Raw genomic sequence first — 24937 nt, 5'->3', positions numbered from 1 at the left:
TGTGATGTCCCACGTGCTGGCAGGAGCAGACAGAGTGGCCTTTTAGTGCAGTTTTGTGGGCATTTGCTGGCCACATGGGGCCTGGGCTGGGAGCTGGTGGTGACGGCGGCTGGGGAGGGATGTGGGGCTGTGACTTGCGGGGCAGGAGCTCCCACAGAAGCTGCTAGAGGCCTGCAGGTTGGGGCTGGGCTTCTCCCTTCTGTGCCTGTTTGGAAAATGCATTGAGAGCTGAGACTCCCTGGGGCCCTTTGCAGCTGAACCCTCCCCTGTCAAATGCCCAAGGAGACTCGGAAAAGATGCGAGGCCTGTACCTGTCAGCATTCTCTGACTTGAATGTCTGTGAGACAGCAGTAAAATTACCCCCTGGGCTCTGCTTCTGGAACAGGCTGGGACCAACCCAAGAGCCCCACAGCAGCCAGGAAACAGAGTGTGAGAAGGTGTGTGTATGATAGAGAGTCAGACCAACAGATAGGACATGTCACTGTGGGTGAGGTGTTTAATTCGGCCTCTTTCTAGTGAGTGAAGGGAGATGGTGCCTTGAGAGTGGGTTCTTGCTGAGGATGACACATTCCTCAGATGGCCCTGTTGCCTTAGGAGGGCTGACCCTTGTTGGCTTTTGTGTATACCACCCTCCTCTGGCCCCTGTGGAAATGGCAGGTTCAAGGAGGCTGCGTCCTGCATCTTTGAGTAATTGTGGACATCGCATGGGAGCCCAGGTCTGGGACAGTCTCCTCCTGACAGGTTTGGGTCTTCCCTGCTGAAAGGCTGACGTGGGAGAGAGCTGCTGAGGCGTCCTGAGAAGACACAGTGCCCGTGCTAAGCTCTGTCACTTGTTTCCTCCCACGATGGGTGTTGTGCTTGCCATGGGTACAAAGGCACAGCCACCCACTGGCCAGGCTGAAGGTTCTGTGCTGTTGGTTTGCCCAGGGTGATGGGCAGCTATGACCCTGTCCCCAGGTGTGTCTGTTTGTGAACTACTGTCTGGGATGAGGGCCATGACCTTTATTCAGCCTCAAAATTGAGATGTTCTTGTCTGGTATTAATTTCTGCCTGGATAGGAGACCGTGCAACAAAGAGAAGCCAGCCTCCTCCAGCCCAGCCTTGCATTCTGAGTGGCTCTGAGCTACCCTTCCAGGTTGGTTTTGAAAAGGCCTCCCCAATGGCCCTTTCTGGTATTGTCAGCTGGGGATGGATTCATTCTGGCTGGGTCTAAAGAATAGCCAAGTGTGTTGATGACTGTGTACATTACAGCACTTCTCTCTTCCAGACTGATTTAAAGCAGTAAGGGGGATCTGTCCATCACCCAGCCCCACCCAGCAATCCTGCCCAGGGAGAGGGATTGGAAATAATTAAATGAGACAGGTCCGGCTTGCATAATGGAAAGCTCTGGAGGGTGAGCCCTCTTTGCTATCTTTCTGCTTTTAAAACAAGTCCAGGGGTAGTGTTTGCAAACATGAAGTGGGATTTCTTTTTCGAGCCATAACCTGCCTTGGAATCTCGTGGGCTTATTTGTGTCAGAAAAGTCGGTGCTGCCCAGATGGGCTTTTAGAGTTATTCCAGACAGGCTTCTACTTGCCAACACATAGCACATCTCTGCACGTCCCCCAACCCTTGGTTTCTTTTTGTCTCTCTCTCTCTTTCTTCCTTTCTCTATTTCTGTTTCCCTCTCTGTTTTCTCATTAACACTTATCATTGTGACCCAGTATGCCTCCAGTAAGACACACTGCAAGCTTTGGCCATGCCCACAGTGGCCACCATTGCTGCCCTTAGAACAGTTGTCCTTTTGTCTGAGAAGCAGTCACAAACCATCTTCCCTGGCATGGCACTCGCCGGGTCTGAAGCTGCCCAGTTAATTTTGCAGTAATGTTTGTGGACTCTGGCAGGATGTGCAGACTTATCAAGTGTTTTATTAAAAGACTAAAGAGGCTTTTGAATGTATCAAAGCCATAATGCTCTTCAGTGCTCATATTTTAGTAGCTTTTTTTCATACATAGGTTCTGTGCATTATTTGTGTCTGTCTGCAGAATAGCTTATTTCTCATTTGACTGATGGCTTGTGTTACTGTGTGTGTCCCCTTGGGCAGGACTCACCACCTCTCAGGATTCTGGCATAACTTATTTGAATCCAGAATGATCAAAGTCAGGGAGACTCTGCTGCTGGGCCTTGGGAGCAGTACAGTGAATAAATCCAGTGGTTGTGAAAGGAGGTAACAGGTAAATTGACAGACGACCTCTCCCCTTCGGTACTTTATATTCTGGTTGAAGGAAACAGAATGAATGTGCACACACACACACACACACACTTGCATGAAGTATATTCACACACATGTGTACACCCCCTGTGCACACACATTTCTAACTGTGTGAAATTGTTTTTGACTCTCTTTAACCAACTGCAATTTAATGAAGTGTAATTTTATTATTTATAGTGAGTGCAAAGTGTGGGATACTAGGCCAGGCCATTTACTCACATTATCTCATTTAATTTTTCTCTGGTTGGCTGGTAGTGGTATTCTCCATGTTGTAGACTGTTAAGTGGGGTCTTGGTGGGATTGTCTCTTGGACTCAAGGCCACAGCCCTCCAGGAGGTAGAGCTGGGTGTGGACTCCCCCTCCAGGCTTGTCTGATAACAGCGTCTGAACTCTGTGCCCTGTTCCAACTGCTGATCATTCCCCAAGATGGACTGACGGTGGGCAAGATGCAAAGGACAGGAAGATATTGTGCCCTTCAGTGTGTCCCGGAGTGCTGGGGACCTGGACATTCATCACCTCATTTTACCTGTGCAGCAGATATTGGTATCATCCAGTCTATTTGGCAAAGGTAGACAGTCAGGGCCAGGGAGGCTGAGTGTCAGCAGAGGTCACCCAGGTAAGACAGTGTAAGAGCCAGAATTCACACCCTACTTCCTTTTCCTCCAAGTCTAGAACTTTCCTTTCACAGCTTCCATGCAAGATGTACCACTCTCTTTTTAGGTCTCCTTGCCGTCATTCCTCTCTCCTCTCGCTCATCCCATCCTGCCCGAGGTGGCAGCTGCTCCAACTGTTTATTTCAGGTGGCAATCAAGATGGGTAAGACTGCTATCAAGGGGCTGAGCTAAGGGAGTTTAAATATGTCATTACTGTAAGTGGAGTGGGTACAGAATGACACACCGGGAGCTTTAAATAACTTAAATTGGAGGCTTGTAAACCCTTTTGTGTTTTTCTTCCACCTTCCTCCCAGAAAATACACCCCCTCTCCCCCAGGTTAGAGACGTTGTTACTTGTTTATATTTCAGATGAGGTCACGAAGCGTGGCCACTGGCGTAAGGACTCTGCCAACTGAGGTTAACAGCTAACAGGTTGGCAGAATCCACATGTCACCATGAGCTACCCAGGGGTGAGGATGGCATTCCCACCCCTGGGTAGCTGTTCCAGGGTTGTCTGTCCTTGGAGAAGGGTAAGGCAGCAGATACTCCAGGGCTTCATGCTGGGCCTGACAGTGGACTGACCTCCCTGGGACAGCCTGACAGGTTGTTCCTTTGCTGGCCTCGGCTTCTCTTCTCAGGGAAGGGGTTGGAAAACTTAAAAAGGGCCAGATAGTAAGTATTTGCAGCTTTGCAATTCATGTAGTCCTTGTTGCAGCTACTCACTTCTGCTCTTGTAGGATGAAAGCAGCTATCACCAGCAGGTAAACAGATGCGTGTAGTTGTGTGCCAATAAAACTTTATTTACAAAAACAGGTGATGAACCAGATTTGGTCTGTGGACCATAGTTTGCTGACCCCTGGACTGAATTATTCCTAAGGTTGATTTTAAGCTTGAAAAGTCAGTAACGTAGAAAGTATTCAAACATTAATAGGGTGGATAGATTATAATCTAAGGTATCTATAGGCTATAACCAAAATAATACGTTGTCAGTAGTAATAAGCATGGTATATAATCAGCAGTCTAAACCATGTTAGAGTTTATTTTGGGACTTCATGACGCAGGGACAGTGAAGGGATTCTTTATTTGGAAAAAGCCACTATTTATAAACTGGAACTTCATCCTATGAGTAAGAGCCAGAAAAACTGTTATAGTATTTTCATCTCCCTATTTCACCGGCTAGATGTAATTAATGAAACTCGGAATTTTTGAGGTCCAGGTTTTACTATGAAGATCCTTTTACTGTGCGCTGTTTCTGAATTGGAGTTACTGGTGCTAAGCTTTCTAATGCATTTTACAATGTGCTTCTCAAGGATGTCAAGTGAGATGGTTGGCAGATCTATTATGTAGGTGATGAGGCTGATGTTGAGAAAGGTGAGGAAGTTCTCCAAGATCACTCAGCCCATGCTGAGGAGAGCCTGGATAGTCACTTGTTTGTGCACAACCTACCCTTCGCCTCTTTTTACTGTTTATAAAGCCCCACCTCCCACTTTACCACCAAGCAGCATCTTTCTCAGAAGGAGCAGGTTTTGTTCATTTGTCAAAAACGTTGATATACAGTAATTTGTTTTACTGCCCTGGGTTTCTTAGTGGACGTTATCTGTGTTCCTGATTTCATACACACAGAAATGATGTATATAGGCCATTCCAAAAAATGGCAGGTAAATGATGCTCCAGATATGCCCGTGCAGACCCTGACGACGAGGCGGCCTGTTCTGCACTGTTCTCCCGGCAGAGCCACCCGGAAGAGCCCAGCCTGGTAATTAAAATGCACTGGATCAAAGAAACTCCACACACATGGGCTTCCTCCTTCTCCCCTTCAGGCCCCTCCTTCAAGTACTGGTTTCTTAAATTCTCACTTATAGGATTTCGGAGATCAAAAAGAGGCCTTTAAACTTAATGAATTCTCGACTTCGTCCCGGATGGAGCGGTTCCGCACCTTTCAGCTGTTCCCGGCAATGATAGGGCAGCTCAGTGCCGAGCTCGCTAGGTAAATCTCACTTTCTAGAACTCCTGTGAAAGCAAAGCAGCCCGAATTTGGAGGCTTCCAATTATACTTCACATGGTGAACTGTGTAATTAGTTTGGAAGACTTATGCTTAGTCATTGGTTTATCCTAATCGGCTTTGGCTTTCCCCAACAACAAAGTGAGCTTATTTTGCTAAGCTGAAACGACTCTGCACCCTTTGTTCCTGCCTTTTATTGTCTCATTCCTTTCATTCTGTGTTACTGCCAAAGTTCTGTTTCATTAGGCCTACAAGTCATTTCCAATTCAGTGGGCTGCTACAATCCGGCCTTTATCACGGGCTGCTCTGGTTCCCATGTCCCTTCTGGGCCAGTGCCCGAGTTTGTGGTTTGACATGAGGGCTTTAACCCCTTCCTGTGCCAGCCCCTCACTGTGGTGGCCGGGAAGAAAAGGCCTTCCAGGAACCGGCATGGAAAGTTACAGCTCTTGGGGTCTCATCAAAGTGGGAGGTCCCTGTAGAAACCAGGTGTAAGGGTCCTTGGAGCCCTTTGTGTCGGATTGGGGTTGTGTGGGGGCCCATAAAAGTTAACTTGAGCTCCAGAGAATGGTGTGTGAAAGCTTTTTGGGGGAAGAAAAAAAGAAAACAAGAGTGAATTTTTTTTTAATGTAATGAGACCTTCCCGTTTATCCGTCCAACATGGGCAATTTGTCGGCAAGTGCGGCCCGAGGAAGCGCTGGGTGCCTGCCATTTCCCAGCTCCAGGGTTTTTCTGTGCAGGTGCAAAGCTGCGTTCATGGCCCCCACTCAGACGCCCCTTTTGATACTGTATGTGTGAGGAGAGTCATACCTGGAATAAAAATCTCATAAAGCCCTTTGAAATTTAAAAGGCATGAGATCTGCGAGAAGATAAATAAGCCTGAGAGTGGACTGTGATCCTCAGGTAGTGTTTTCTTGCTTTAAATGTGTGTCATAGATAAACAGAGCTCTGTGTCGTGTGGTTCTCTCAGAGGAGGCCTGGAAAACAAAAGTCTTGTGTGTCCTTTGTGGACATCTGAGCTCCCGTGAGGCTTTGTCCTCTGAAGTGGTTCGTGTAGGTGGGTTGCCCGGGGAGTGGTCAGCCTCCGGGCCTCACCCTGTCCTCTGCTCCACCTTTCTCTGGAGAGCCTGGGTGTTGCCCTTCAGACCTTCTTCAACGACAATTGTAGGCTGGACCACGAACGACTATGCGCGTGCTCTTCCCTGGCTGAAGGCTACTTTTGTGTTTAAATTTTCTTCCTCTAATAGCCCAGAACAAAGCCAACACTGTCCCCATGTTTTATTAATCTTCTGCCTGGTTTGTGTCAGCATCTCCCTCTGGAAGTGTGTCATAAGGGGAGGGGACTTTATTTGCCCCCTGACCCCTGGCCGAGCTGCTCAGTGGGAAACAGCACAGTGAGTAGACAGGAGAATCCTGCTTCCTCTGCCTCCTCCACCTTCTAGGCCAGGTGGCAGAGGCAAACAAGCCTTACCCACAAGTAATATAATCCTGGAGCTTTGCAGGTAACCCCTCCTGCTAAACAGCTTTGTGTTTTCCTGGTGAACTTTTCCTCCGTAGACTGATTTCGGCTGAAGCCAGTAAGGTTGTCAAGTTCTAAAGATTGAGCACCCTAACGTCACTTCTCTTAAATTTTCTTATTTTTGCTTCAAAAAGGAGATTCTGAAATAGTGGATTTCTAGGAAAACTTCCCATTTCCCTCTTAGTATATAAAATATAGCCAGCTGTTGTTAGGCAAAGGCATCAGACATTATTATTGCTCTGTTAACAGTGTTTTAAAATATGCAAATAGAAAACTAGGATGCCTTCTGGGTAGCAAGCTGGGAAAACTTTGAAATTATGCTAATCAAATGCCACGTGCATTTGCATAGTAGGTAGAGGAACAAGGCTTAATAGAAGAACAAGGCTCAAACTTCAGCTTTGCTGTTTGACCGCATTTCCTCGTATGATTTAGCTGTATTTACTTTTTCTGCTGGGGCAAGGAGAGGCGAGCCAGCGGTAGGGGAGCCCTTGGGCACAAAGGAGTTAATGAGCCCTGGGCGGGTAGGGGCGGGGGGCCGGTATGAAGTACTTCCACCAGCTCACCTTCCCAGAGTCCTCCTGGGTCCTCTGAAGACGTCACTTACAATGGAGTTGTTAGCATGAGAAAATAAAGCCTTTTTCTCCCTAGATGTAGTTCAGTGGGAACTGAAAGTGTACCAGAAATCATGGTTCAAGCTTGTGCCAGTGGGTGCAAGGGGTGGTTCTTATGGAGGAGAAAGCGCAGTTCATTTAGACTTGGCATTGAAATCGAACTCTGTTGTTCGGTGGAGTGAACATTGATATGGAGATTCCCACCCGCCCCCCACCTCAGTAGTATACCCCCTTACACAGGTCCTGTATGCTTTTCTTTTTCTTCCATTTTCTTTATTTTCTTCTTTTGTCCTCTTAGAAATAGTCTCTCTGTAGACCGGCCAGATTTGTCAAGTTACCACCCTCTAAATTTTTACAGCTCCGTATATTCAGACTTGGTATTTGTGAATTAGCTAAAAGTGGGCTGCCAATCTGTACTTTATTTACATTCGAAGCCATATTAGTGAGAGCCCCAGAAAAAAATGTTAATATGCAGGAAGAGGCAGAAGGGTTGAGTTTCTGACTGTTGCTAACCTCACCACTGCCTTTAAAACCAATCATGAGGCACACGGCTGATATTTAATAGCTTTTAGCTGATTATTTTTCTTCTCCTCCTCTTTCTTTTCTATCCAAGTTGACCTGGGTGTACTTGAGCGGAAATGAAGTCATCCAAATGCTGAATTAGAATAATCACAGGCCTCTAAGAATGAAATGGAAGCAGAGATTAAATGGCGGAGGGAAAGCTGGCATTAATAAGGACCAGGAAAACTTTGCATAAAATAAATAGGAGATGGAATAGATTGAATTTGAATTTGTATATGCTGCTTCCATTTCTTCCTCCATTTTGTGTTGTCTTCCTAAGTCGAGTTACTGGCAAAGTGGGATTTGATTGACATACCTTCTGCAGCCTAGGTGATGGGCCTTTCTTCTTTGTGGGACGTTTGTGTGACCATTGATGTTTCCAGGAAGGAAGAATCTGATGGAGGGGCTGTTACCATGAAAGGTTGATGATTACTTGGTACAAGTAGTGGGTGGGAGACAGATGAAAGAGTATGGGGTATGGGCGCGGTGGCTCACGCCTGTAATCCCAGCACTTTGGGAGGCCAAGGTGGGCGAATCACGAGGTCAGGAGTTCGAGACCAGCCTGGCCAACATGGTGAAACACCATCTCTACTGAAAATACAAAAAATTAACTGAGCGTGTTGGTGGGCACTTGTAATCCCAGCTACTGAGGAGGCTGAGGCAGGAGAATCTCTTGAACCCAGGAGGTGGAGGTTGCAGTGAGCCAAGATCGTGCCACTGCACTCCAGCCCGGGTGACAGTGTGAGACCCTGTCTCCAAAAAAAAAAAAAAAAAGAACAGGGAGGATGTGAGCCAGCGCACAACAGGCCAACTTAATATTATGATGATTCCTCCTTGTAGAGAGAAGACCTGGGCAGGATTCAGGTAGGGTGACCGGTTGTCTGGGTTTGCCTGTGACTAAGGGGGTTTCTAGGAACTTGGGCTTTGCAAACTAGAATGAATTGGTCACCTTCAAGTGGAGTTTGGAGAAGTCAAGACACTTGGCCTGACACTCTAAAAGGGTCAACACCTTCCTTGACCACCTCCAAGGAGATTTAAATACTCCTTCCTGCGTGCTCCAGAACACTAACTTCATACCTGTTTACATTCTGCCTTCTTGATTTAATCCAGCTGCTGGGTAAACAGCCAGCATGGGGCCTTGCGTGAGCACAGGCCAGCAAGTGTTAGATGAGCAAGTGGCTGCTGAAGGCAGGTCAGACAGACCCACAGTCTGTCTGTCTGTGCACCCCTCTGGGCTACTATTTGGGGATTACTTCTGTGTCTCTTGAAAAAAAAAATTCTGCCCCAGTGTAGTGAAAAGTGAGCTTCTTGTAGTTAAAGAGCAAAATAAGGATTTAATTAAATTAAAAAAAAAAAGAAAAGAAAACCCAGCAGAGTGGTTTGTTTACAGGAAGTCGTTTTTAGGTGGTCTGTTATAGAAGATGTAATTTGTGAAAGTAGATTAGTTGTAAATTAGAGATTTTGGGTTGTCGAGGTCGCTAACCGTCTTTTATAATTGGCGGCAGAGGTAAATATTTTCAGATTTGCTTATAGAGTGTTAGTATTGAAAAAACAATTTAAGGTGTTTTTCACTTAAGGAAAAATAAGTGAGAGTATGGAATGATCAGAGACGGGCTTCCTGATCTTATTCCCAGCTTTCTTATGGAATGACAAGGGTGTGGAAAGCAACAGGGAGATGAAATGCTGGAGTAGTTTGCAAGGGAGCTTGCAGATTCTCTGATAGGGAAACAGTTTTATTTATTTATTTATTTATTTTATTTTACTTATTTATTTAGAGACAGGGTCTCACTATGGTTTCCCAGGCTGGAGTGCAGCAGCATGATTTCGGCTCACTGCAGCCTCAGTCTCTGGGGCTCAGGTGATTCCCCAACCTCAGCCTCCCAAGTAGCTAGGACTACAGGCACGCACCACCATGCCTGGCTAATTTTTTTGTATTTTTAGTAGAGACAGGGTTTCACCGTGTTGCTGAGGCTGGTCTCGAACTCCTGGACTCAAGTGATCCGCCTGCTTCAGCCTCCCAAAGTGTTGAGATTACAGGCGTGAGCCACCACACTCAGGTGATTTTTATTCTTTAATAAGAGCAACCCATTTCTTTTATCAACAGACTTGTTTTCTTAGCAAAAAGGGAGGACGTATTGATGTCACTGCTTTCCATTCAACTAAGTTGGTATTTGTGTTCAGATTTAGGGATTCCTGTTTGCTCGAACCGTTCATGTATCTTTTACCTTGTAATTGTCCCAACAGCCCTGTGAGGTAGGACAATAATCCCTATTTTAAAATTAGGTAAGGAAGACTAGGAGAGCATAAATGACTATGTAAGACCCCTCAGCCCAACAGCAGTGGGGCCCAAGGTTCAAATCTAGACTTCCTGGGCGAGGACTCTGGGTTTGTTGTTAAACTTAAGCTGCTTATCCTGAGGTGATCTTCTTTGGGGTGGCCCTGACCAGTTGTTTGTAATGCCATAGAATTACTATGGTAAGGCTGGGCGCAGTGGTTCACGCCTGTAATCCCAGCACTTTGGGAGGCTGAGGCGGGTGGATCATGAGATTAGGAGTTCGAGACCAGCCTGGCCAACATGGTGAAACCCTGTCTCTACTAAAAATACAAAAATTAGCAGGGTGTGGTGGCGGGCGCTTGTAATCCCAGCTACTCAGAAGGCTGAGGCAGGAGAATTGCTTGAACCTGGGAGCCAGAGGTTGCAGTGAGCTGAGATCACACCATTGCACTCCAGCCTGGGGGACAGAGCAAGACTCTGTCGGGGGTCGGGGGGCAGGGGGAAGAATTACTATGGTACATCTTTGAGGAAGGTCACTCTGACTATGGTTGGTTGGTTGTTTTTTTTTTTTTTTTTTGGAGTCTTTCTCTGTCACCCAGGCTAGAGTACAGTGGCGCAACCTCGGCTCACTGCAACCTCTGCCTCCCAGGTTCAAGCAGTTCTCCTGCCTCAGCCTCCCAAGTAGCTGGGTTTACAGGCGTGCGCCACCACACCTGAATAATTTTTGTATTTTTAGTAGAGACAGGGTTTTGCCATGTTAGCCAGGCTGGTCTCGGACTCCTGGCCTCAAGTGATCTGCCTACCTCAGCCTCCCAAAGTGCTAGGATTACAGGTGTGAGCTACTGCACCTGGCCAGTTTGTCTAAAATATTTTATATTAGAATAAATATTATGGCACAGAATGCAATATTTGCATAATTCTTTTTTGAAACACTGTGATACTTCCAGACACTTCAGGATCGCTTCTGGCTGCATCAGTTCCTGGTCATTCTGGGCTGTCCCTTAATGTAGTTTGCCTTTAGGAGGAGTACATAGGTAGAAAAGTTGAGAATCTCTATTGTTTACTGCTTAGTATAGGGGCTGGCAAACTTTTTCTGCAAAAGGCCAGATAATAACTATTTTTAGTTTTGCGGCCCAGATGGTCTCCTAGAACCATTCAGTTCTGCCATGCTATCACGATGACGGCCAAAGACAATATGAAAATGAATGGTTGTGGCTATATTCCAATAAAACTTTATTTACAAAAGTCAGAAGGCTGCCGGTTTTGGCCCTCAGGCTGTATAGTTTTCATACCCCCCTGGCTGAGCATATTGCCTGCTAATAAGAGCATAGGTTGTTTACACTCTGTCTGGTATTAGACCCAGCTCATCTGTTTACTAGCTTGGTAACCTTGGGCAGGTCATTTAACTTCTTCCCACCTCACTTTCTTTATCTGTAAAATGGGGATAATGATGGTCTTTAACCCATAGGGTTGTCATGAGGATTAAATGAGCTATGCACATATAGTTGTTAGCATCCTGCTAAGAAACAGAGTGAGCACTTAACAAACGTTAGAAACATGAGCTGGTGTTGTTATTTTTGACGTTGAAGACTCAGGTCCTCTGAGACTCTGGAGTTTCCACTTTAGTCCTGTCTAGCAGTAGGCTTACTAGTGCAACAGCCTTTATATACACTCTCTCTCTCTCTCTCTCTATCTCTCTCTGTCTCGTTCTCTCATTCATCTTTTCCATCTGTCCTGTGGGGGAGCTTACCACTCAGTTCTACCCACCCTGGCAATGATGCAAACTAAAAAGCCCTTCCTGCATCTTCTCAGCATAAAGATGACGATTCAGTTTTATGTAATTTTTGATGGGATGTACCTCGAGTTCCATCCAGCTACCCCGCTGCTTCCAGTTTGTGGAACTGACTTGCCGGTTGCCCTGGCTTTGATGAAAGAGTTGAACCGATGTGGGCCCAAAGAGAGTTCTTCTGGGTGGATCCTTCTGATGAACACTCTTTACATTTCTTTCTCGAATAATTAAACTTTTTTTTGGTAATGGATACTGCCTGGAAATTGTCCCAGTATCATTTGGCTGATGTTTGTTAAAATATCTTTATATATATTGATCCACTAATCTGTTTATTGCATTTATTTTGCCTCCTGGGAGAGCTTTTCAGATCCTCATTTAAGTTTTTCTTTCCTTTTCCTTTACATATGATTCTAATAAGCTTGGTTTTCTGGCTTCTTTTAAATTTATAGCAAATATTAAGGGGTGGAAAGATGTTAATAAACTCAGTGTAAAGCAAGAGGGAGAAAACCTATAAAAACAAACAGGCTTCGATCTTGAAAAGCTCTGCAATGTAGGACTGTTTAGTGCAGGGAAACAGTCATCCTTCCTCATTAGGCCCACAAGGCATTGCATCTACAGCCTCACGCATCATTCATTTGTTCATTGATTCATTCAGCAGACCTTGATTACCTTGAATGCCAGGTACTGAGCTAGGAGCCAGGAGCACCTTGGTGAGTGGAGCAGACAAGATCCTTGCTTACTTGTAGCTTAACAAGCATGGGGTGTGGGTGGCGGAGGACTAGCCAAAAGCAAGCAAGGAAATAATAAAAATAATTACAGATTGTGTCATCAAGAAAAGAAACCAGGGGCTGAGAGAATCCATAATGGGAATACAGAAGAGGGAATCTTGGCTTATCAAGAAGTCAGATATGTGTAGTCTCTTTGCCTTGACCTGACTGTAAATTCCACCAAGTGGGGCTGGGTCTGTTTACTCACCCTGTAGCACCAGGACTGGCCTATGGCCTGGGCAGTAGCTGGTGCTCAATAAACAGTGGTGGAATGAATGAATCCTCTGTATCTGAGGGCAGGGAAGTTCCAGTCATTGGAGAAGGAGTTTCAAAGGGTAAAATTAGGATTTTTTTTTTTTTTTTTTGAGACAGAGTTTCACTTGTTGCCCAGGCTGGAGTGCAGTGGTGCAGTCTTGGCTCACTGCAGCCTCTGCCTCCCGGGTTGAAGCAACTCTCCTGCCTCAGCCTCCCAAGTAGCTGGGATTATAGGCGCCTGCCACCATGGCCTGGCTAATTTTTTCTATTTTTAGTAGAGATGATGTTTTGCCATGTTGGCCAGGCTGGTCTCAAACTCCTGGCCTTAAAAGGAGGTGAGCATCTGCCTGCCTTGGCCTCCCAAAATGCTAGGATTACAGGCATGAGCCACCTTGCCTAGCCAGGATTTTTCTTTTTAAAATGGGGCATTAAGAGAGTATATTCCATTATCTGGAGCATTTCCTTATGTGAAACCCATTATTTCTCTGCATCCCAGGATACCTTAGCTATTTCCAGCCCACAGCAAAAGCTTAATAGAACTAAGGGAATATCTGGGCAGGGTGAGCTGGTCAGCAATGCCCTTTTCAGAGTCGGTAGATTCTCAGGCAGGTTTTGGCGTAGAGGGTAGACACAGAGAAGGGAAGGATGTCAGGAGGGTAAAAATTGGGATACGCATCTCTGTTTCATCTTCTCTCCTCTTCTTTTTGTCTTTGGTCTAAGAAAAGCAGTAGACTTGCTGCTTGGGAGGTACCAGGGTAGGTCAGTGACTTTGAAAAGCTGGTGAGATGGTGAGAGCATTGACTCATCTAGGCTTATAGATGTTATGGATCCTCTGGGCACCAGGGATGGGGGTACTTGGATGGGTATCGGGCAGTTTCTCTCCCAGACTTGCCGTCTTGTGATCAGCCAGGCTGGGGAATGAAAATGGGTCCAACAACATTAAGCCACAGCACAATCCTCCCTGATGTTGAGAAATCTGGCTGTGGACACGGAGAATGTGTTTGTGGGTACATTTTTGCCTCTTGAATGAACCGAAGATGCCGTTGGCATTTACTGCCAGACTGTCGGGAATTATGTGGGGTTATGGGGGGATTATGTGGGGTGAAGTTGAACAATTCTCAACTTTGGAATTGGGCAGACCTGAGTTTGAATCCAGATCATTTGCTGTTAGCATTGTGACCCTGGGCTATTGATTCAAATGTCTCCTGAGCCTGGTTTCTCATCTGTTAAGTGGGCATACAATTTCATTTACAATGGGGTTGTAAGAATGAAAAGATACACATTTGCCCAGGGTCTGGCACATGGATATTTAATGATAGTCTCCCCTGCCTGCATTCCCTTTCTGCTCCCCATTCCCCCCAACATCCCGTGTTTCTGAACCCCCAAATTGCTGACTTCCACCAGGTTCACTCCCTCTGATAAACTCCCTCCCTTAATCTGCACAAAGCCCTCTCTGTGTGCCAAATGGACGGTTTTTGGGCCAGTTTCTTAGTTGCTCCCAGTCTCTGCCCCCATCCCTCCACAGCTATCCCTCTGACAAATCCGGAACCATGGAAGTCCTCATTCTGAGATCCTCCTAGATTTAACCCAGCTGGAGTTAGTGTTGGGGGAGGCTAAGTGGAGGATTTGGCTTTTTTTCCTCTTATGCTAATGAAGTGAATATGGCAAGGAGTCACAATATTTTCTTTCCAGGCAAAGAAATGTTGTAGTAGGAGAAACAGCATGCAGGGGAAGCAAATGTGATCTCACTGGATTCTCTCAAGGGAGGAATAGGACAAATTGTCAGCTTCTGTTGAGAAGATAATACTCTCACTATGATAAATGCCAAGTTTCTATTGAAAACCACCATCTTAATGGTGGTGTCCCCAAGCACTCGGTGCTTGCCTGGCAGACCAGAGGAAAGCAGATATTTGTAGGGGGTTGTTTGTTTGCAATGAGAAATCAGTTCAAAGCAAAGGAGATGGTGCATTAAAAATGTTCTTTTAAGGCAGCTTTAAAAAGCTAACTGGAGTGCTCCAGTGTGGCCTGATCTTAAAACACACCTATAGGGAGACTTCCACCCTCAATAAATATTTCTTGCATATGACTTGAATTAAAGGAGGCACATGGGGCTGGGAGCCACGTGAAATAATTTTCCCTCCCGTAGGAAGCAGCCGCTGTAATTCACTTGCAAGTTATTTCAAAAGGCCTGTTCTGATAGAAATTGCTGCCTTCTCATGGACTGGGATTTTTCTCGTACTGTCTGTGACATCCCTTCTTGACAAGGGTGTGTCCGCCCATATTTTACAATGCACCGCTCCCTCAAAGAGCATCTCAGTTTGTTGTTGCCCTTTTTGGGGGTGCTTATGTTGGTTTCTCTTAGACACCTGAGTGTGGCTGATCTGCCTCACAGCCTACACTCAGGGAGACCTTCAGGTTCGTTAGGGGAGTTCCTGGGGTTGGGAGGCTGGACAGTACATTCAGGAGCTCTAAGAATGCTGGTGATCATGGGAACAGCTGGAGGGGGAGGAAGAAGGTCTCTTATCAGCTGCTGTTGAAAGGTCCTAAGGTGGTTGTGCTTGTCCAACCATCCTTGCATTCAGGAACCCAATCTAGGTATTAAGCACCATGCTGGGGCCACAGAGATGGGTGAGGTGGGGTGCCCACCCATGTGGGGCTTGTGGTCAAGGAGCAGAGATGGTGGTAAGCAGAATTGCAGTGTGGTATAGCAAATGGAGAGCCTGCCAGCGTCACTGTGAGGTGGGGACGGTGGTTGCTGCTGTGGAGCTCCTCTCCCGGGCCTCCCATCCTTTCCCTCAGCCGACTCGGCTATTCCCCATGGTAGCCGTTGAAGGCGGGTCATGACTTCATGTGCCTCAATGCCAGCCTGAGCGTTGACCTGGAAAAGGTGCTTGACAGACATTTATTCTGGGCTCTGTAAAGGACCAGTGTTGCCATGGTAGGTGGAGGAGAGGAGGAAGCCCAGAATGTGACTTGCCCCACACACCCCTGGATATCATAGTCCTGCCCCTGCCCATTTTGGAAAGAACCAAATGGAGAGGGCTCACTTCCATGGACCTGAAATAGTGAGTTTGACTTTGTCATCAGCTGCAGAGCAAGGAGGGAGGCAGTTTACATCTGGATGCCTGCATTCACCTTGCCCAGAGATGCTGACTGCTGAGGATGTACCTCAGGGCTTTACAGATGCTCCCCTTCTTGCCACATTCAGTCTCCTCCCTGAGATCTTACCCCTCAACCCCCAAGAAGCCACAAGGCAGGTCTGCTTGTTTGACCCATGAGTGGAACAGTAGATGTGATCTTTTCGATGTGAAAGAACCTCAGCGAACATTAGTCAGGGTGTCTCAGTTATAATTCAGTCTCATTATTGCTTCCTGGATGTGATTAACCTGGGATCTGCTCATGAAGGGATTTGGCAGCCCAAGGAAATGGACAAAGATGATGGATCAGGTGCACCTAGGACAGAATGACAGCTGAAGTCAGTGGTTTTCTGCTAAACCCATAACTTAACCACTGGTTGAAAGTCTGTATCAGGTGTCCCAAATCAAATGTATTGATTCTAGATGCCTTTTTGTAAAGAGGCAATGAAAAGAAATACCATTTATTTTCACAATTGTTGCATCCTCCCTGTGTCTAGGAATTACAGAGTCATTGTTATTATTCCTCCTCTCATTCGTAGCTCCAAGTACATAGACAGCAGGGGTTGACAAACTTTGTCTGTAAAGGGTCAGATACCAAATATTTTAGACTCTGTGGGCCATACGGTCTCTGTCCCTGCTACTCAGTTCTGCTGTTGTAGCACAAAAGCAGCCGTAGACAATATGTAAATGAATGAGTGTGGCTGTGTTCCAGTTCCACTTTTATTTACAAAAACAGGCAGCAGGCCTGTGGTCCATAAGTTGCTATCCCCTGCTATAGATAGTCCTAGTCGTCAACTTGACGTCTCAAAGAAAGCAGCGATTTCATAGAACTGAGGATATTTTCAGGATCAGTAATAAACTTTAGGGACATGGCTATGCTCATTTGAAATAGTCATCCTTTTAATGTAGACACACGTCAGAAAGGTACATTGTATTGTCTGATGCCATCCCTCCAAGACATTTGGAAAAATCTTTTGGGGTAAATAGCTACAAATAATAAGGACTAGGGAGAGTTACGAGCAGGCATAAGCCCCTGCCAGTCACATAAGGTCTGTTACAGTGAATAGGCAAGGAATGATCATTTTGGGGTCTTTTTTCTTGGGCTGTGGGGTGCTGTTGCTCAAGGACAGGTGCTCTGTGTGGACGTGGTAGCCACAAGCTGGAGGATCGTATCCACAAACGTGTGCAAAGGCTTGCTCGTCATGCAATGCTTGTCTGGCCACATTCCTGAAAGTGGAAGGCCAAAGTGGGAACTTTTATGCAGCTTTATGCAACGAGTCCTTGACTCTGCTCATTCACATCTATAAGCTGAGAATTTGGTTGTAATCATTTTTCTAAAAGAGGAAAAAATGGATCCACATGGATTAATCTGCACTGCTTAGGTCTGTAAAAACCCAGTGACATTGACATGTCAATGAAAATGGTGGAAATTAACACTTGGAAATTTTTATATAAAACCTTTATTGAAAATTCAGCTAAACATTCACACACTAAAAAGAGCTATATATTTATACCTGAAAAACTCAATTTGATGCAAGCTGCTTATTTCTCCATTGTGGTCACGTGGGCTGAGGTTCTTAGTATGAAATGTAATTTACACAAATTAGTCTAAGGCAGGTAGAGTGTGAAATTAAATTGATGCCTTGATTTCTGTATTCTCTAGTAAGTGTTTCTCTGAAAATTCATCATTTCTGTCCTAGGAACTTTGAAATATGGAGGTTTTTTTTTTTTTTTTTTTTTTTTTTAAATAGAGCAAAGAAGTTCTTGCTGGTTAAGGACATGAAACAACCTTAATTACAGGCTAAAAAGGCATGTTCCATTTTGTTTTGTGGCTAAATATTAGAGTGACCCCCCAAATTGGGCTACCAGTAGAGATAGAAAACTTGGACTTTAACGCAACTATTACATTTTTCTTTTTTTTTTTTTTGAGATGGAGTCTCGCTCTGTCACCCAGGCTGGAGTGCAGTGGCTCAGTCTCAGCTCACTGCAACCTCTGCCTCCCAGGTTCAAGCGATTCTCCTGCCTCAGCCTCCGAGTAGCTGGGATTACAGGTGCTCGCCAGGATGCCTGGCTAATTTTTTTTTTTGGTATTTTTACTAGAGAAGGGATTTCACCATGTTGGCCAGGCTGGTCTCGAACTCCTGACCTCAGATGATCCACCCACCTCGGCCTCCCAAAGTGCAGGGATTACAGGCATGAGCCACTGCGCCAGCCAGCTATTACATTTCTCAACTAGCTGCACCAAGCCATCTAATTTCTTTGGTTGTGATGAGAACAGTTTAGGGCTGTTAGCTGTGTAGACCTAGAAGGGGCTTTGCAGACCCTTTTACAGATGAGAAAACTGAGGCTCAAGAATAACATTCTGACCTTGGTCTCTTCAGTCAGGACACCATGGGTCCTGGCTGGGCCTGCTTCTGTCCCTGAGTCCGCACTGCTGCCTCTCACTGAGGACAGTTGTTGGTGTTGGTGTTAGATTGTGTCAGTAATTGTAGTAACAATGAATCAAGTATGGGGTATCCTGGTTCAAATTTGATAATCCAAGAGGAAGGAGAATCACTACTTGCCCAGAAATAATGGAAGGCCAAGATGATCTGACGACCTTGTAAGGAGATCACCAGTGCTCTGGGACTGAACCCATCTGCTGGGTCCTGGGGTAGCTCTGTTGACTGCCCTCTGCTGAAAAGGAGTCAGGTTGCACCTCTGGGGTCCAGGACGCAGGTGGTTGCATTTTATCAGCATCTTTCTCATAGGCCACCCTCCAGCAAGGTAGACATGGGTCAGCCCTGCCAACTTTGGAATGAATCATTTCTGTCAAATAACTAGCGGCTGATGTTCGGGGCGCTCTGAAAAATGAATTATGGGCTCTCATGATTTTTATTTGTCCATGGTGGCATGGGTGGTATTTATCTCTCTTGTCCTTGCTCTCCCCCGCTTTTGGAGCCTTTGTCTCCATCTGAGTCAGCATGACATGGTTTGAAAATTGCCTGTTTGGCTTTTAATGATGATTAATGTCCATAGCCATGTTTCAAATTTAGGATCTCTTGAAGAGTCTCCGAGACCGTTACCAAGAGCAACCTGCCGAGGGAGTCGGCGCAGAGCTCCGTACTTCCCCAGCCTGAATTAGATTCCTCCCAAACTTCTCCATCTTTCCACCAGCACCCCGTGGGCCCTTCTTGGGTCTTTGACACCAGGAGCTGAGCTGGCCTGCCCATCTGGCAAGCTCCAACCACCCTCTTGGGTTAGTGCCTGTCCCATGGGATATCTGGAAGGGTCACTTTTTCTTGCTCCTTCCTCCCCACCCCCAAATCAGAGAGGCCAATGAGGAGCTTAATTTCCTCAACAGCAGGTGCCTGTCATCTATCTGAAGATAGTTGCCAACATCTGGTACAATTGCCTCCGCAAACGCAGTAACAAGGCGGCCTGCAGTTCAGGCGCAGAGCGAGCATCGCCGCTTTAATGATAACAAGCTGTTGGCCTCCCCTCTGAGATGAATCCATCTCACAGATGTTTGTCTAGTTTTGGCAATCGTATTGCACTATAGCTTTGGTGATTATGCTCGACTGGAGACTATTACAATAAAAGAAGTTTGAACTTGTTCCATTTTTATACCCCACCCCCTTCTCCCCTGTTCTGAGGTATAATTTATATCAATGGCTGTAATATTGGTTCCCTTACTGAGGCCTCTTTACTTTTTATGATGTCGGTGGAGCTGCAGCTGATAGCCTAGCTTCCTCCACAGGTTAATGTGTTTTAGCTCCATCAGCGCTTTTAATGTCCACGCTTAATGGCCCCGTGGCAGTTCCCTCACCCTCTGTCAAAGCGCATGTTGACACTGAGAGGTCGTGTGATTACTTTGACGGAGTATCTCCAGCTGTAGATAGTTACAGCTTGTGTGTGTATGTAGGGTGTGAACATGGGGCGTGTGGAAGGCCTGATGCGTGCACAGGACGGAGTAGATCAGAAGGAGAGGTTTTTCCTGAAGGTGGCAACAGTAAGAGACCAGGCCTGGGAATGTAGAACCTTCTAGACTACTGGTGGACTTCCTCTCTGCCTCTCTCCCTCTCTCCCTCCTCCACATTCATTCTCCTCCTCCTCCTCCTTCTTCTCCTTCTCCTCCTTCTCTTCAGGCACAGTATACTTTTACTGAGACAAAATAAATAGTCCTGGTGCAGTGGCTCAGGCCTATAATCCCAAGACTTTGGAAGGCCGAGGTGGGGAGGATCGCTTGAGGCCAGAAGTTTGAGACCAGTGTGGGTCACATAGTGAGACCCTATCTGTACAAAAAATGTGCCTGTACTCCTAGCTACTTGGGAGGCTAAAGCAGGAGGGTCGCTTGAGCCCAGGAGTTCGAGGCTGCAGTGAGCTATGATTGCACCACTGCACTCCAGCCTGGGCAACAGAGTGAGGCTTCATCTCAAAACCACAAAAATAACAGCAAAGCAAAATAAATAGAAATCACACCTTGGTGAAAGGGCATTTGGAGGCCTGTCAGGTAGTTTATGCTGCAGTGTTTGACATTTTGGGCTTTAATTACACAGTGGTTTAGTATTTAATACTATCAAATGTTACACAGCTTTACAATTATAGTTCTACATATGAAAATTGAAAGGAACTATCAATCCATTCAAATCATATTTAGTGATAGTAAATACCAGGTATTTTTAATAATAACTCTCATTAATTGCATCTCCACTATGTACTAGGTACTACACGAACTGCTTTTATTAATAGATAAATGGGGCCAGGTGCGGTGGCTCACGCCTGTAATCCTAGCACTTTGGGAGGCTGAGGAGGGCGGATCATGAGATCACGAATTCGATACCAGCCTGGCCAATATGGTGAAACCCCATCTCTACTAAAAATACAAAAATTATCCAGGCGTGATGGCAGGCTCCCCTAGTCTCAGCTACTCAGGAGGCTGAGGCAGAAGAATCGCTTGAACCCGGGAGACGGAGGTTGCAGTGAGCTGAGATTGCGCCACTGCACTCCAGCCTGGGTGACAGAGTGAGAGTCAGTCTCAAAAAAAAAGATAAATGGGTAATTCTTACAGTCTCCCTGTGAGGTAGGTATTCTTTTGTCCCTTGTCACAGGTGAGGAAAATGAGGGTCTGGGACAGGAAGGTACATGCCCAATGGCACAAAGCTGCCAAGGGACAGAGAGAGCGCTCAATCCAGGGCTAGCAAACTCCAGACCCACGCTCATTCTCCAGCCATCATTGTCACCGCTAACCCTGCTCGTGGCCTGCTTTGATGTCATGGAAAAATCTGCCCATCTGAGAAGTGGCGCATTATATAAATCAGTACAGCGTAAATCACCATCATCACTTGACATTTAAGCCTTTTTTTCATTTTAATTTGGATATTACTTTGTCAAAGATTAGGCAACGTAATTTTGGCAAGGTGTTATTTTTGGCAGTGCACTTACGAATGGGTGAGTCAGCCTGGCTGTGGATGCATCACTGGTGGCAGGGCACCGTGGGTTTCTTTCTTTGTCCAGAAATAGACACTGGTCTCTGGACTGGTGACACTTCAGGAGGCTCCAGATGACTGTACTGGGTGCGTGTATAGTAGCCTTCTATGAGGAACTAAAGGGGCCACCTCATCTTGGCCTCTAGATAGGACTCTATTCTTTAATGAGTACTTCAGGTATGTGGATTCGAGTCCCATAGGGAGAGAAATAACTTTTCCCAAAAAGTTAAAATAGAGTGATCTTTTGTGATGCATATCAAAATAAAAACCATGGGATGGCTTATGAAAATTAATGAAATTAAATTTCCCAGAAATGGCTAAAAATGTGCAGCTTGCAACCCAGCAGTTTATTAAAGACTTGAGAACATTATCTTTGCCATTAGAGTTAGATTTAAGTATATGCTTTTAACCTGGGCCACACACAGTAATAGAAGAAGCCCGACAGAAATGTAAAGACCTGCTAATTTCCTTTGTGATCTTGGGCCTCGTCTTACTTCTCTGGGCCTTGGCTATCTTTTCTACAAATTTCGGCTTTGTAGACATTGGACGAGATTTCAGATCTCTTCTGGCCCTGTAGTTGCATTCTATTCTGTTGGCCAGCACCTGCTCATGCCTTTCCACAATTGAAGTGTCTCTTGCATGGATCACCATCACCGTCCTCCTTCAGTTCTGAACTACATCCCAAGTTGCCCAAAGTCAGGTTAAGTCCAGCATAATTTACCATTTGTTAAAGTACGCCTGTTGATTTGGCATCTTTCCTTCTTGACTTCCCTCCCTCAGCACAGATCTCTCATGCCAGTAGTCAAATATAAAATTTTTCATACCCACCCAGCGTTTTGCATGGGTTCTTCACTCTCTCCTGCCCGCCCCTCCTCACCAAATGAGTTCTTTCTTTGCGAAGCTGGAGCCAAACCACCAAAATGCCACAAAGACATGTGGCACAGCTTTTTCCAGTTTTTCTCTTGCGGTAGTTACAATATTATTAAAAGTCCATTAAATTTTAATGTACCCTATAAAATATGTGCTCTTGTGAAAGCAAGCACAGATAATTATTTCTGATGAATAAACCAAGAGGACAAGTATGTATGAAGTTCATGCTGCAGCATTCAATTTTTATTATATACATCTCCTGCAGGGGCAATCACTGTGATGTTCCAGCTGGTTGTGTGGAGGGCTGGTTCTTCTCGGAGATCCTTTGGGACAGCATGAATCTGAACTCTCCGAACGTTCTCGGAGCTTGTTATTACCTGGAAAGAGAGAGCCCTGTGTAGGAGCTGTCTTCTGTTAAGCTCTTCAAACAAAAGAATGAAGGACTAAATGAATTAGAAAGAGAAAAATGCAGTCTCTCTAATACTCCAAGGTAGCCTTGTGGGATGAGGAGCAAAAAATCAGACATACATTTGAAGATCTTCTACCTAGTAGCTCTGTTCCCTCGAGCCAGTCTCTTAGCTTCTCTGAGTATTTGTTTCCTAAATGGGAGATGAGCGCTCTCTCTGCCTTGGGGCTTAACAGAGGCACAGAAGAGCCTGTGTCTGGCTCAGAGTGGGAATTCTGACTTGCGGGTTCCCTCTTTCAGTCCTTTTGTTCTTCTTCTGGAGATCCTTTGAAAGTTTGCTCATAGCTCCAGAAGTTGGAAAACAGAGCTGCCGCCTGGCCTCCTGGAGTCTGTGTGGTGTGAGGCTTGGGAGCCATTAACACATGACTACCTAGTGTCATAGCTGCTGGCTCTGGATGTCTCCTGATGCTTCAGGGGTGGCTTCCATATTGGTTTCCAGAGGCTGCATGCACCTGCCAGGTAGATGGAAGTGCTTCCCTTGGGGGTTGCTGGGCCCCTATCTGCCTTCTCGGGGTGCCTGTGGCCTCTGCGCCTGATGACTCTAGGGCAGGGGTCTGATGACTCCAGGGCAGCCAGTGTCATCCCTTTGCTTGCAGATGAGGTGGTTTAGAACCAAGAGGGAGGAGCTTAGCCCAGCAGACCCTCCTGGGATTTGTTGGAGGCTGTGCTTGGGAGTCAGACACCTGATCTGCTTTGCAATTTTATGAGGTCCAACTTCTGATCCTCAGCGAGGCCCCATTTCCTTCCTGGGGCAGGGTTAGTCATCCGGCCCTGCAGGAGGTGGGGCAGGACTCAGGAAGCACTTGGAATGGCCTGGGAATCATGAGCTATAAAAGCCTTTCTTCCCAGGGTGGCGGAATGCACTACTCTCACATTTAATCCTGCCCAGTATCCTGAAGAGGGGAGGGCCAGGGTTGTAGGTGAGTTGCATGGAGTTATTCTGGAATATTCCACAACTACAGTTGGGACTCAGCTTCTGGGATCAGTGGTGAAGAAAGTCCCACATTTTGCACAGAATTGGGTGATCTGTAAATGAAGGAAGTTTATTTTTAACAGCATTATGATTTTGTTTAAAAACGAAAAGGCATACTAGAAAAAATTAAATACATAAGTAAACAGAGAACTAACAAATCCTCTCATCTCATCACCATGAGATGAACCCACAGTAACATTTTGGTGTAGGCTTCCAGAGGTCTGTCTGCACATATATAAACATATGGTTGTGTACACTTTTATATAAATGAGATCATATGTTGTGTTTGCCAGAGGTCCTTTTCTGTTCAGTAGTATGTCAGAGGCATTTTTCCATGTGATTGTACCCTACATGGTCATATTTGTTGCCTTCATTGTTTCTGTGATATCGATGCACTGTGATTGACTTATGCAAACCCTTAGTTAGGATCATTTAGGTTGTTTGCAGTATCATTATGATCATTGTTTGGTATTACAGCCAGTTCTGGCAGGACCGCCCTTGTGCATGCATTTCTCTCCTGCTACTGCAATACTTTTGACCTAGCAATTCCACTTCTAGGAATTTACAATAAGGAGATAATAATACGTTTTACAATTTGCTATTTATTGCCAAACTGCCCCACAGGGAGGTTGTACTAATTTACATTTCTACCAGTTAAGGCAGCATAAGAGTGAGCTTGAGCTTTTGGTCTTAGGATTTTTGTGCCCAAGTCTTTCTAAAATTTACATTCCTCTGAAATTTGTCATATGGAACATTTTTTTTTAATATTGAAGAGTGAGGAATCTGTTATACCTTGGCTTTTAAATGCTTGTTACATTGCCTCTCTGTTCTCTGATAATCCGTGAAGTCTTAAATGGTTTTGACTGAGGGAGATACATGCAGGAGAGTTTCAGGATAGACCGGGGGTTGTGTTTCTGTTTCAGATTGTCATCTTGAAACAAAAATGGTGGCAAATAAAATGTTTTCAAGTGGATGTGTTTAGTCGTGATTTTTAATGGGTTTTTGATCATTGTTCCTAGCTGCATACCGGTTCTGTCCTAGAAAGGATACAGCTGAAGACAAATACTGACTTTTTCCTTCATCTAATACATTTGGCAATTACATCTTGCCTTGTGAAAGCATTACCATTGTTATTTAAATTTTGCATTGCTCTTTTAAGATAACGTTCAGCTTTTTACCTGTTTATCTCTTCCCTCCTGCTGCTCTTATGTGCGTCCTCACGGCATGTGGGGCAGTGCCCTACACTCAGTAGTCACCCAGTACCCATTTTGGGATTTTTCTCCAATTATAAAGTTTTAGCATTAGGAGGTCTCTGAGAGTCAACTTTTCCCCCATTGTAGACA

At 45.6% G+C, this 24937-nt stretch overlaps 1 protein-coding gene across 7 annotated transcripts in view; it reads left to right on the top strand.

Moving 5' to 3' along the window:
* Positions 1 to 24937, top strand: part of MSI2 (musashi RNA binding protein 2) — a 429533-nt gene that overhangs the window by 145817 nt on the left and 258779 nt on the right. The gene's annotated exons all lie outside the window — the stretch shown is intronic.

The sequence above is a fragment of the Pongo abelii genome, chromosome 19, assembly GCF_028885655.2.
Source record: "Pongo abelii isolate AG06213 chromosome 19, NHGRI_mPonAbe1-v2.0_pri, whole genome shotgun sequence".
NCBI classification, from domain to species: domain Eukaryota; kingdom Metazoa; phylum Chordata; class Mammalia; order Primates; family Hominidae; genus Pongo; species Pongo abelii.
This window is presented reverse-complemented; position numbering and strand designations above follow the sequence as displayed.